A 13225-nucleotide genomic window follows, 5' to 3' on the forward strand; every position below is an offset into this window, starting at 1 on the left:
GCATGCAAACATTTTGGCATGCAAGCGAAGAGCGACCATTTATTTTTTAAATTTGTAGGTCCTCTAACCCTTTAAACTCATAGGATTGGTTGTTTCCTAACTTACATAAAGAAAGGATCTAGGGCAAAGCTTTGTAAGTTGCAAGCCCCATAAAAAATGGCATCTTAGATGAGACATCCTTATTATACGACTGGATCGAGTAGTTTTAACGTGGAATTCAAGCTCGTTAAAAAATAAACATAAGCAATGAGCAAATGTTTTCCCCAGAGTTTAAGCTCATTCATTAAAAAATGAACCAATTTCCAGTAAATAACCATCGTGAATGCATTATAATCAGCCTTTGAAGCCTTGGTCGTGTTCTCATCATCACCTCCACTCTGTATTGGCTGATCATTCACCTCCATTTGATTGTTTACCCTTTTTGAGGAATAGCTGCGAAGAGTGATCCTGTTAGCCATCCTTGTGACACTGCCATGATTGGAAAATTCCAAACCTTACCTGGAATTAGTTGCTACCCAAATTTATCACTCGTTCCTCGAAAAACGAGTCTCCTTTAAGCTCTTTTCATCTGACTCGTAAAATATGAAAAGATTGCCGAGAAATTGGCCTCTCCAACTCGTTAAAGTGACCGGAAGTTCTATCCCTCCTTTAGATTTTAATCTTTTTGGACCTGAGGGATTATTACACAAAAAGATCAAGCACTTATTTTGTTCGGCTCGTTAAAATTATCGAAAATTCATCCCTTTTGTATTATTTTATACTTTTTCGGAATTAAGGGATTATATGACAAAAAAGGATTGTTGGAGTTTTCTTTACATCCCTTTCAGACTCTCTAAAATTGAAAAGGACCGAGTTATCTTTGTCGTTAAACTCATTAAAACCGAATAGCGAAAAACTTGTCCATACAGACAAGAAGGAGTTTCACTATCGCTAGGCTCGTTAAAACATAGCAATGGGTTTGCCCGAAGGGCAAATTATAGAACAAGCATATGTTATCCTCCTCAAGCTTGAAAAAATAAAGAGGTACTGGTCAGTAATGATTGGGGAAAAATTGGGAAGAAAACTTGAAGAAACTTTGTTGGTAGCAAGTCACTCTTGAACATGACACTTTCACTCTGCATCCGAGTCGGGTTGGGTTGTTCCGTTCACTGGTCATAGCACCATTGGTCCATCACACCATCCATAGTTGGGTTTAACGCTACCAATCCATCATGTCAGTGTCGCCGATATGTTCAAGAGAAGTCGCTCAGAGAATTCACCTGTGTCTCATCCACTGCAATACATTTACGCTCCATTCTTTCATGACCGCCACCCTGAACCTTATGTCATCAGATCATTTTCACCTCCATTAAAATCATTTTATCTGTTCTATGTCATTGATGTGGGATTCACTAAGACTCTCCTATGACAGATCGCTTCTTGTCGACATCAGCTTATTATCCAGGAAGTCGATCTAGGAACAACCCTTTCAGTACTTTGAAGCTTTCATTCCTCAATGGCAAGTTTCTCACTTCCGGCGACAGGTTTACATCAATGGCCTTCGACCGAAAGATTTTGCATGGTGTTTGACGCCAATTCCCTTATTCACACCACGTGAATTGTACTATAGTACCTTGAGGGTCATCATCATTATTGGTGATTCCTCTCGCGCCTATTAACAACTTACATCATTGGCTAGTAATCAGGCGATGTCTTTCCATGTTCGACTCCAGAACATCTCTCACATGGATCGACTTGTACTTTGAGTGAAGATCGAACGAGATTGAAGACCCTGGATCTAGTTTCATCCATCCAGGCTGCGATATATATTCAGGAAAATAAAGACATCAAATGTACATCATTACTGCACAGATAATTATCCAACCTAAGGGATGATGGCTCTACCAGAATCATCAGTCTGCACACAGACAATTGTCTGTCTTATGTACATGAAAATGAATTTATAAAGTTGAGCATGGGAATGCCTGCCTTAGCTAGATCATGAAAATATTATGAAGATAATGTATTGTATTGTATCTTATTACAGGTCACCTTACAGCTCGGAAAAACTTCGGATCCTCATGATAAAGCATTTCACCCGACATCAAAAGATTAACGACCTCATGCTTTAGGGGGCAACTGTTATAGAAATTTTTGGGCACTGCAACCCCAATCATAAATGTCCATAAACCAAGAGCTCCTAAGTCCCTAAAAGTGTTGTTCCGGCCCCTAAAAGAACAAGGTCAGCTGATTACATCATCTCCCAGAAGTTCTCCATGAAAAACTACTCAGAACTGGTCAAAACTGGACCATCTCACTTGCTCCATGGTCAAAGTGCACTGCATCCCACTTAAATGCACACGGGAGGTGCGATGCATACTGAAAATCCCTTCTATGGGGTGCGATGGGCGAGAGTGGACAAATGGCAGGGTCAATTTGCGAGGTGAAAGATCATGGAATCTTCTAGAAACTTCTCTTGTGACACTTGCCTCTCTGCATTCGCCCAGGAATGAGTAAGAGATCATCAATCTCCAAGTGGAATCAAGAACTATCAGAGAGAGGACACTAATCAAATCTAAGAGGCTGACTCACCCCCCTTTCAAACATCTATATATGGATCCCTCATCCCAGAGATCCAAGGGCTAGAATTTTGTATCTTGTAAGGAAGTGCTGCTGGTTTCTTGGTGTAACATCATAGTGTTGGGTGATCTAAGCTTTTCATGAGGTGAAGAAGGGCTTTCTTGCTGGGAGGATGACGTTGGGTCAGAACAATTGGTTGTAATCCTCTTTGCTATTCTTGATTATTAATAAAGCTATTCAAGTTTCCTCCACATTCTTGTATGATTGATGATATATGCATTTGTGTGGTCAATATATATCTGGTCTTATGTTGTTTATGATAGTAGATATCTATTCTTGGATAGTGTTATGCTTCTTTGATTCTACAGGTGCTCTTTGAAGTTGGGTAGACGAGGAAGCGAGTGGCAAATATCTATCAAAAGGGAGAGGAATCGAGCAAGGAACCAAGCGCAAGACAGAGGTTGTTCTCCTTTGTTCCCTCTTATCTACTTCCCATAAAGGAAAACTAAAGTAGTTTTAGTTTGTTTGTTTTTTAGATAGCTACTAGTCTTAGTGGGACTAGCAGCTCTGCATAGACACTAGATTTCCCGATAACACCCATGTTGATAAAAAATGAAGATACATTAAAAAGGTGTGTTGAAACACATTTTTTTAATGTATCCTCAATTTTTATCAATGTAGCTCTTCTCAAAGTATGAATAATGGGTACTCATTGGATGTGGAATTTAATTATGCATCAAACGAGTGTCTACACTTAAAATTTTGAGTAAACCTATAAGGAGATAAGCCAAAACTACAATTAAAAAAATAGTTTTTCTTCTTTTCTCTCGAGAATATTTACATGTACCTCTTCTTAAATTTAAAGGATTTTGATTGGTTTACATATTATGACGTGGAAATTACATGAAAATTTCATGAGTACTTTTAGGCTGAAATTTCCTCTAATGAACTTTGTAGCAAAGAAGCATTCAAATAAATAAGCTTATTGTTTCCTTGTCCCATTCTGCATTGTCATCTTTAATTTTCAGTATAAATTGCATTGTTATTTGTGTTGCCAAAATTCCAATGGAGCTTATTGTGCCAACTAGAAATAGATCTTGACTATGATATTGATTTGAAAACATCATATCTGGAAAGAATCAATACTCCATGAAAACAAGACACATGTTTTCTACAGTACAAAAGCTATTTAGACAAACAATTTTTCCACAGTCACCATTTTTTTTTATCGTTGAAACTACACTAATTCTATTATTTACAGCAACAATAGCGAACAGTTACATCCAGGATTACAGGTCGTCAGAGGCCTGGGGTGGCACTCTGGATCATAGAGCTTCATTAAAACAACTACCCGCGCAGGGGCCGTCTTCTTATAGCTAGGCACCCACGCAGGGGTTATATCATTGTGACCGCTACTAAAACTGGAAGCCCATGCTGAGGCAGAGGAGCTTTGGAAACCAGACAAAACAAAAAAGTCTTTCCCACGCAGGAGCAAAAGAGAAAACTGTAAGAAATTCATCAGAGTCCCACGCAGGGGACGAGACACGCACTGAACAGCAGAATTGTCAAACCAAACAAAACGATTCACGCCAGACATTACGCAGTGGCAATAGGGAAAACAACATACAAAAAAACCTGGGCTCGAGCTGAGAACTGGAGCTTGGCTGAGCCAGCAACTATTCATCCGAGTCTTCCTCCGAATCTTCCGGATAGATCCAATATTCGCCTTCTGGTGGGGGTCCCCAGTCATACTTGGCTTTACCCTTCGCGGATGCTGGTTGGGAGGCTGGTGGAACAGCTCCTGGCTCTGAATGTGCCTCTGCTTTTTCCTCAGCAGCCTTGGAAGTCTCTGCAGGATGAGTTGGGGCACTGGGTTGCTCCCCTCCTGCATGATGCATTGGGGCATTGGGTTGCTCCCCCCCTTCTTCTTTCGCCTCTTCCATGAATAATACTGAAACATGAGCTTGAATGCTTGAATTACCTTGGGCATTGCTGAAAGAGAAAATCGCTGAGCCAAACGCCGGCAGCGGAGCAGCTCCTGGTTCCCGTGGCCCGGCGTCCATGAATTGCTGCGTCTGGATGGGGTTGGCTTCCTCCACCCTGTGGCACAGACAGCGGCAGCAATTTGAAGACGGGTTGACAGGGGGGCGTGAAGGTCCACCTCGTCCTGTGTCGCGGCGACTGAAGGGCACCACAGTCACCATTATTGTATTTATACTTTATAATTATTTCAATATTTTGAATAGAAGCACTAATATTTGCAATAACTTTTGCCTCGTGTTATTCGATAAAATGTATTGGCGCAAGCAATGTTATTGTCATTTTAGTTGTCTTATCCATTAAATCTACACGGAGTATTACTTTTGTCTTATTTTCTTTGTCCAAGAAAGTTTGATATGGAACTAAGGAAACGCCATGAAAAATGCACCTTGTTATATTGATACTAATATCTTGAGTAAAAAATGGCATAAACTCAATCTCTCTTTGCCTAGTCATGAACATTAAATTCAAATTAATTTAAGAAGACAGAAAAGAAATATGATATAAATTTAACTAAACCTAGATAGACCTACCCTTTTACTTTTGTTTTTTCCATATTTTGAATTCTTTTTTTTTTTGTCTCTGTGATATATGTTTCTATAATAATGTTCATTGACATCTCCTCTCCTTCATCCATGTCTATTGTCACATCATTTGAATCTAATATTTTTTGCATGTTCACAAATAATGCATTAAAATCACTGCTTAAAAGGATAGTGTAATGGATACTAAGTAAGAATTGACTCATGAATACATAACCAAATAATGCAAATTCAATGCTAATGTATATTCTAATATCAAGTTCATCGTGACCGGATAAAATATGATTTGTATGTATACAAGCAAAATACTAAATATATTTTAGTTTCAATAGATACAAATGTTTTATAAAAATATTCAAAGTACCTTTTCCCTTGTAATTGTTGTCCTAGATCTAAATCTCTAAGTGTTATATGTAACCTGGAATTGAGAAAACCTTTTTTTAATTTAGAGTACATAAAAAATACAGCAAAAAAACATAGAGCTCTATAATGTAATAATAATCAAATGATAATAAATAGAACAAAAACAAACCTCTTAGCCAATTTTTCATTTTTTTCGACTGTATCAATTCTATTTGTGTTCATTTTCCCTACTCTAGTGATATGAATTAGATCAAATATATAGAAATAAGAGAAAAAAAAAAGGTTCTAGTTTCATAGCATGAAAAAAATTCAAACGTAACAACTACTTGACAGTTACGTATATTGTATAAACGTGTTCACATTATCCGATTTTTGAACTCCACACTTCATTGCTATAGGTTTGTAACATATCTTATATAAGTGCTCGAAGTACTCATATATAGAAGAAATAATTCATTGTTTACCCAAAAAAATGCTACATGTTTTGCACCTTTATTTGTAATGGTCTTGTATAGAAAATCCATCACACCATGAAACTATGTAAGCAACACCATATAGCATGGAATATAAATCTATTTGTAACCAACTCCCCCAAAATTAATTGAACATGCATTCATAATGTGTATGCTAAAAAAATTGCATGATAAACACCTAGTGAATGTTCCTATGGACAACATAACTAGAATTAATGGTTACAATTGTCACATTACCTTTTAAATTTTCAACATACTTATTAGATATTAAGTAAAGATAAACCTTGTTGAACCAATGGAAAATTAGATATAAATTTTCCAAAAATTAGAAAATGATATTTTAATTTACAGGAAAGTAGGAACATCCAGCATTTTCCTAAAACTATGGTTAATACATCGACATAAATAATTGATAGTCAACAAACTTTGACCCACATATAGATAAATTATAGCAATAAAAAGCTTAACAAAATAATGGATAGTCAACACATTTCAACCACCAAGCGAATGCTAGTAATAAAATAATATTATTAAATAAATTTGATTTTCTCATCAAGTTAAAGTCAAATTTGCTTTGGTCATAGTCAATGTTTCATTGTGCGGAGCTTTCCTTTTGTGGAGCCTTCACTGTGTAGAGGAAGCTTCCTCTGCACAATGAAATTTGCTTAATTGTAAGCTCCACCTAAGCAAATATCTACACAATGAAATAGGCTCCTAAAATTAAAGTTCTTAGTTTGCACCTCAAGCTTATGATCACAAAAACAATGTGTATTCTCCATGTGTCATTTGACAAGTTAAATATTTAATTATTAGATAAATATTCAAAACATTGATGGAATTTTATATATGTGCATAGGGTGTATATATATATATATATATAGTCTAGCACAAGTTATTTAAATTATTATTTAATTTGAGAAGAGGAAATGTATACGTGTATAACTAAACTAATTATGAAGACAAATTGAGCGTTGAGTATTGCAAAGTGAAATATGGATATTTTCACAATGCTTTGAAATATAAACCAATATTTTAATGTACTATGAGATCTTTCTTTCAACTTTAGCAAAATAATTTATTGTATAATATGTTCCTACTATTTTAGATCTTGCTTTCAACTTTAGCAAAATAATTTATTGTATCATAAGTTCCTACTATTTTTAGAAATTGATTTGTTCATAAAATTAAAGTTAAATTTGATTTGGTCATAGTCAATGTTTTCCTTGTGTACAGTGACTTATATTAATGTGCTTATATTATTGTGTGGAGATCTGGAGAAAATAACATTGATACATTGTGCGAAGTGCTTAAAGATTATATGGAGCTTTAATACATGTTTAACATCTTTAGAAATAAAAAGTTTTGTTTAATAATATTTGACAATGATCATTGTATGTTTCAGTTTAACTCAAAGTGTCTGAAATTTACATGGAAAAATCAAAGCTACTAATGTTAGGTTCTTATTTTTTTTAAATAGGATAGTTTTTTGATATGCAGAGGAAAGAAAGAGGTTGTGTGAGAAGTGCGGTAGAAAGGTTGTGTAGAGAAATTATGAACAAATATGCGAAAGTAGCTTTGAAATATAAATTTAATATGAAATATGGGGAAATGAACACAAGTAGAACATATACAGTTAAAGACAATAATAAACAATGATAATTTTTCCAAGAGGTGTATCTCTATTTGATTTATTCTCATTTGATTATTATTACATTATACAACTCTGTTTTTTTTTCTATAATTTTTATGTACTTTGTGATATGTAATGTTGTATAAAGAAAGGCATACAAAAATGTATATAGACATACGAAACATTAAAGAACAATGTTTTTGGTCCTTTCCCCACATAATCATTCTTTCACATAAAAAAGACACTTCACTTAATATTTCATAAAATTTCAAATAAAAGCACCATTGTTCCACTCCTGACAAGGAATAGAAAAAATAACTTTTTCAATATCCTTGCATCAACATCTCCCGAATAGTTATCCATGTGTACTTCCTCTTTTGAAAGAATTTCCACTCCCAACTTTCCCTATCTCCTTGGAATGTCTTATTAGTATTAATTAATTATGCATTTGCACTCCATAACTTGTCCCATCTCCTTCAAATATGACATATCCATCTGCTTTAGATATTTCAAACAAAACAAACAATTGTATTAAGGATCCAAATAATCTTTAAGCACTATGAACAATGTATCAACGTTATTTGTTCTGCAATTCTACAAAATAATATAAGCACGCTAATATAATTCATAATATGATCTAATTTAAAATGTGATATTCTCTGCGCACTTCCTCTTGGTAGTTAAATTTATCTTACATTGTTAAATTAGTCGTATGCAAAATGCAGGGGAAGAAAACTTGACTTGATATATCCGTTTCTCCCACGCTTCCCACACATCTTTTCTCTAACAAAATAATAGCAGTGACCCTCCCCCCTTACGTAAGGGACTAGCAAGCAATCCGGTCAATACTTTCATCTTTGGACTTGTTAATTCATAAGCACTCTGCACAATATATAAATGTTATGTGTTCTACACCTCTGCACAATATTATAAGCACATTAATATAATTCATAATATGATCTTAATTTAAAACATGATATTATCTAAGCACTTCCTCTTACTAAGTAAATTTCTCCTACAACGTTAAATTAGCCTCATGTGGAATGGGAAGGAATAAAACTTACTCAATATAGTCCCTTTTTCAACACATCCTGCACACCCTTTTCTCCACACAACAAAATAATAGTAGTTAGCCCAACCCCCCTTCCATTTCTTACATAAAGGACTTGCAACCCTGTCATTTCTGGTATCTTTGGAAAAATCAATAGTAGTGTTGGGCATAACAGTGTGAGAGCACACACCGATGAAATGGTCACTCACAAAATCATTTTTTTTATTATTATAGTTTTTTATTAATATTTTAAAATGATTTGTGGCAAAAACAAATTTCCCTCCACCAAGGAAATTATGTCACATCCACCCTCACTCAACCATTGGAAAATTAGAAATAAGATTTCCAAAAACAATTTGATCACAGGAGGAACACTATAATCCCTAACAAACATAAAAACTAACAAATTTAAAAAAAAAAAATAATGGAAGTAATTTTAAATTGATTAAAATTTATATTTTAAAATAAAATAAAATTAAAAATTAAAACTTCACAGAATGTTTAATAAAATTAAATATTATAAATATTTATTCAAAATAAAAATATTAATATTATAAATATTCATTTAAAAAAAAAAAAACACTTAATTATTAAAACAAAAACAATATTTACTTTAAAAAAAATGAAAATTTCTTAAATAAAAATTTACTATTGTAAATATGTGAATTTAATAACAAAGCAACTTATATTTGTCTTTTATATTTTAATAAAATAGTGAACATTCTTTAAACTCCTAAGATAATTATAATTCTTTGATTAATCTTATAAATATATGGAAAAAATTAATAGTTTAATTTTTTATTTTTTATTTTGATTTGTTTTTCATTTTATTAAATTTATATATTTATGCTGTAAGGCGTATCCCTTCGAAAAAAATTCCCTCAAATGCCCATAGTGTGCATCGTGGATTTGCTTGTTAGACGATTAAAAGAGTTTTCATTATTGATGCAGAACCGAAATAAGTTAATGAAATAACAGAAAAAAACAGTTTAGAATGACCAGGCATTTTGTAACGGTAAGGCATAAGTATGGTCTCTCACTGTAATAATTGTATAAGATCACATCTTTGTATGGTAAATTATAACGCTCAGATTTAGCATTGATAAATGGTTATGCATACCATGCAACTGAAGCAATACCTATCCCAGAGCCAAATAAAATGATGATATTGTATTTTGATTTTTAGGCTTGTGACTGTCATTTCTTTCATCATTGTTCGTTGTATTTCTCTTAGTGTTGCAATTCAGAAACCATCTCTTACGAAGGTGGTAGCAAGCACTGAGTGTCAAGTAACTTACTCCAATCCACCTAAGGCATATGCAAATGGCAGATAACAGTGCCTCCCCTGAAGCAGAAGATGTTAAATTTTGCATATGATCATTCTTTTGTATTTTAAGTCATCCTTTACTTCTGTTTTTTGGGAGGCAGGGCAGTGCTAAGCAACAAACTATCCATTTCTTCCACCGTCAAACACAATATTTTCTCCCAGACTATAAAAAAGAGATGTCAGGGTTTCAAAGTTATCAGAACAAGTAGGTGGTAATGCTGGTAGCTTGTAGTAAGAATTGGCACCTAAAAAAACACCATGTTTGTCTTTGCACTAAATGCGCTATCAGCATCAAAGGATACATATCCATATCAAATGGAGCATAATTCATTTTTCTTACCAACACAGCTCGCATTTATTTGTTGAAAGGGCAACCTGTTTTTTCATTTGTTGCAAAGAACTTGGCATAAGTGATTAAAAGCATCAGCTCTAACGCATGACAGAGTGTCTAGCTGTTTGTACCACCACGCATAAAATTTGGGCAAGATTATATATGATCTAGCTTACAAAGGTTTAATATGATTATAGCTTTTTGGTTTTTCAGAACTGTTAACTTTGTTCCACTGTTGTTTTTACAATGAATACGGGCAACAATCCTAAGAATCAGTGCACCAACCTCATCAAGAACTTTAAGTTGGCTGGATTTTCAACATGTACCATAAAAACAATATTACAAATTGCAATCCATGGATGGTGATACACTTTTGAAAATATTGACACTTACAGTTTGGAGCAAGAAAGTACATCCGTGCTTCAATTCTCCTAGGTAGGTATTTCATCAGACCAGTTACCCTGTTTTTGAAATTAGACATAAATTTTATCCTTTATGACATTCACAATATATAGTTGTAAACTACAACATTTTTACTATTGCATGAGCAAAATTTTTCAAAAGCTATTTATGACAAGAAAATAAATGAATAATCTACCAAGTTAAGTACATTTTTCAAATGAGAGATCGGGGCACATACGTAACATTTTTCTAAATCACTGCTATCATTTCCTCAACATCAATATCATAATAATCCTTCATGGTTGTCTCAATGATCAAAAAATACCATACATGTTGACAATCATAGAAGCACAAGATCAACTAAATCAATATGTAACTCAAGAGGTCAATTACATTTTGAAGATGAACACATTTTGCCATCGGTTGCCTTAATAATCCTGACATCATAAATAGTTGACCATTAAAGGAAAATATTCTGACACAATGTTCAAGAAACAAATTTTACTCTTATTATATTTTCAAATCACTGGAAGTGTTATTTGAGCATGATACTGATATTGTTTTAAACTATTATGCGAATAGGCCAACTTAGTAATGCCAACCATAAGTTTCATGCTACTTGTATTTAAATGTTCAGACTCATTAATGTTATTGGCAAAGGAAACCATTTTTTAATGATACGTCAAAGGCTGAATTTTTTAGCTAGCAAGAGAATTTTTCTTGACAGGCAAAAATCAGCACAACCCGCATGTTATAAAGTAGATCTTGTCACGCATGAAACCTGCAATACAAACTCATTCATTGTGGGTAATAGTAAAACGATGAATTGGAAGGAAAACATAGTAGAATCTAAAACAAAATTTAGGGAAATGCCAACAAAAATAAAGTGGCATTAGAAATTTGAGGAACAATATAAATATACTGCTTAGTTTACTGTAACCACATGGAAAAAAAATTTAGGATGAAACCTAATGGAGGCGAGGTAGAGAAAAAGGGAACATTGAATATGAAAACTAATGGATATGCATGAGACTAGGGTCCCTTAATGAACATATAAGTTCCCTTTCTCCTTGTGCATCTCAAGGCTTTAGGGCTTTTGTAGAGTTGTATGCAACAGTGCTATGATTCCTATGCGGAAAAACATAAGACTTTAGAAGTTGGAAATGGGAATACATGCAAAATACAAATTCCAACTAGATGTGCATATATGTTCCACTGACTTTAACTGCAAACTATTATGATAAAGTGTTAAAGGGAAACCGATTACACATTTGCAAGGAGATCATAACCCTATAAAAGCATGAGTAGGGAGTTGATGAGCAATAAAATGAACATGTCCTTAAAGAATGATGACTCCAGTTTAGACTATCTTTGTGGATTTTGGGAAGAGGAAAGTGGCCAAAGAAGCTACATGCTATGATCTTTTACATGACTCCTAAAATTCAATGATGAGATTCAATGATTCCATCAAACACCCTGTTTGATGACTACTCTTTCTCCCACCAAAATTCAGAATCATGATCACCAAATCACTGCACATAATGAATCTATTATGGGGATCCTATCATATTTGAATTAGAAGGTTGCCTAGTTGGAAGTTGAAAATGACTTTCTAAGAAACATGTAGCAAATTCAGAATGCAATTTAAAGTGTTTCTAACCACATGAATTCAGACTCAAAGTATCATGGTTTGATCAAGGAAGAATACATTATTCAACCACTCTTTAAAGCCATGGAAATAGGAGATTTGGAACTAGTGTACTGTGCACGTGGAATGACAGGTGGCTGATGTAACATCTTTTAGCATTTTTATGTATTTCAAGGTTTTATTGATACCAGGAAGTTCTTATAAAATGTTGGAAATATTTTTTTAGCCGTCTTTTGTAAAATGGGACCTTTGGACAGAATATGGAACTGGGTCTGCCACGAGAGATTTTTTTGTGCTTGCTCTTACTTCTGTTACCAGTGCTTCCAATGCCCTTGCCTTTTACTCCACCCTTAAGTTATTTTTCTCTTGTTCATGTATTTACTTATTTCCAATGCCCTTGCCTTTCACTCTACTCTTAAGTTATTTTTCTTCTGCTCATGTGTTTACTTATGTCTTTTGGTTCTCCATACCGATCTTGAAAAAGACTAATTTTGGTTTATCTAACTGTATGGAAAATTATAACAAATTAATTATTTTGTTTTAGAAATTTGTTTTTATGTTCATAAATATTGGAGACTTTTCACTCACCAGTGGCATCATTATTTTGTGAAATGACTACCTCATTTATATTTAGTGATATTTTATATCTTATGGTTAAATTTCTCTTTTATCTTAGGATTAAATTTATGTCTTACGGTGTTTCCTTTGCAACATATGGTGCAATTGCTAGTTTAACTATTATAGATTTAAAATTGTTCATGTAATATATTTGTATTATTCTAAGCAATCATTCGAACCCTAATCCTCTTTGGTTAGATGAAGACCCCACTATGGCTAGTAGGTACAAAAGGATCTTTGA

The sequence above is a fragment of the Pinus tabuliformis genome, chromosome 6 (assembly GCF_031772625.1).
Source record: "Pinus tabuliformis cultivar Carrire ecotype Pingquan chromosome 6, CPIR1, whole genome shotgun sequence".
In the NCBI taxonomy this organism is placed as follows: domain Eukaryota; kingdom Viridiplantae; phylum Streptophyta; class Pinopsida; order Pinales; family Pinaceae; genus Pinus; species Pinus tabuliformis.